The following is a 1,564-nucleotide window of genomic DNA, read 5'->3' as shown; positions in this document are numbered from 1 at the left end:
ATGCGTGCTTCTACTACATTCGCCAGCTTGCAAAACATGGTAAGAATTTACATTTTAAAGCCACAACAACAAATTCTTGGTTTTAGCATAAAATAAAAGACATATACCCTACTTTTATGAAGGATCCCCGATTCTGATGTCGGAGTTGAGCTTTGTTAATGTCATAACTGGTCACAGCCTACCTTTAAGCACACCTTGGGCTGATGTTGACCATGTGTTCATGCCAATGCTGCACAATAACAAGTCCCACTGAATGCTAGGTGTGCTACAATTCAGAAGCCACACCTTGACAGTGTTTAATTCAGCAGGTAAAACATATCGTGACTGGAAGGTTCTAGAAGGCATTGAACCATATGTGAAAATCTTGCCAACACTTATGAATGCTTTGGGAATTTCGAAAAAGGACCCTGATTACGATAAACCTGGCTCCAAGGAATTGAAGGTGTACATCAACAGTACGCTACCTCAGCAGACAAATGGGTAATTCTTATGACATATTATGTGTGCTTAACCTGATAATTTTTCAATCATAAGATTAATTTTTCATTGTTATTTTACAATCATGATTACGGGGTATTTGTAATGTTGTACGCTTTATACATCCTCCCTAATGGACAATGTTCAATACCACATAGATTCGACATTAACAAGTGTAGACTGGGTATTGCTGCACTACTCTACAAATATCGAGAGATGTACGCGAAGCATGCGAAACAGGGATTAATGGATGAGGGGATGGTTATAGAATGACATCATATGTGTTAGGAAGATGAAGGTTTAGCTGGTAGCTTTTGTGATCTGTACACACATGGCTTTTTGTATTTTTGTCGTTGTTTCTCAAATGGATTGTCTTGTTGCTATGTACACGGAATTTTACGTGTGAAATATATGACAGCATCACTTTTCAAGTTATAAAATCTAGTAATTGTTTTCCAGAGGAGTTGTTTTCGTGAACTGTTATATTTTGGTCACAGGTTATTTTGGGTTTATATGCACATGGATGGTCACATTTGAAGATTGGTCACAGATCATGAGTTGCTTTGCACTAGATCATCGATTAAGTAATCACAAGCAGTTATTGTACCTGATCTTTTATTGTTAGAGAATGTCACAGATAACTTAATTCAGTGACACATAACTTTTTTTTTGCAGCCAAATTTAATCATTTTATGTGTTATTGGTCACAGATAACTCTATTTTGTGTCACATGTCATCACATTATGTCCCAAAATTGTTAGGTGATTACATGCATCTATTATTGGTCACATTTACATAGGATTGAGGTCACATGTTCATCATATTTTGGTCACAGAGTTGTTACGAAGTCATATCTCAATTTTTGTTCCATACCATTGGTCACGTCTTTGAAGTTTGATCACATGCATGTGTCTGATTCATCATGTCACGGTTCTAAATTAGCAATGACCACACAAAGCAATAACGGCGTTTATGTGTTTGACATCAGGTCATAGGTCCTACTATGTGAGGAATAGGGATTCAGAACCAATTAGATTATATAACTTTTAACCATATCTGAATGATTGTATGAACAAACAAATACTCA

The 1,564-nt window shown here is 36.3% G+C and overlaps 1 pseudogene; it reads left to right on the top strand.

The window, feature by feature from the left end:
• The first annotated feature begins 253 nt into the window (after positions 1-253).
• The window catches only part of LOC111370116, an 18,412-nt pseudogene continuing 17,101 nt past the window's right edge, over positions 254-1,564 (top strand).

This window comes from Olea europaea, chromosome 21 (assembly GCF_002742605.1).
Source record: "Olea europaea var. sylvestris chromosome 21, O_europaea_v1, whole genome shotgun sequence".
Classification (NCBI taxonomy): domain Eukaryota; kingdom Viridiplantae; phylum Streptophyta; class Magnoliopsida; order Lamiales; family Oleaceae; genus Olea; species Olea europaea.
Note: the sequence above shows the minus strand (reverse complement) of the source record. Positions and strands in the feature narration are given on the sequence as shown.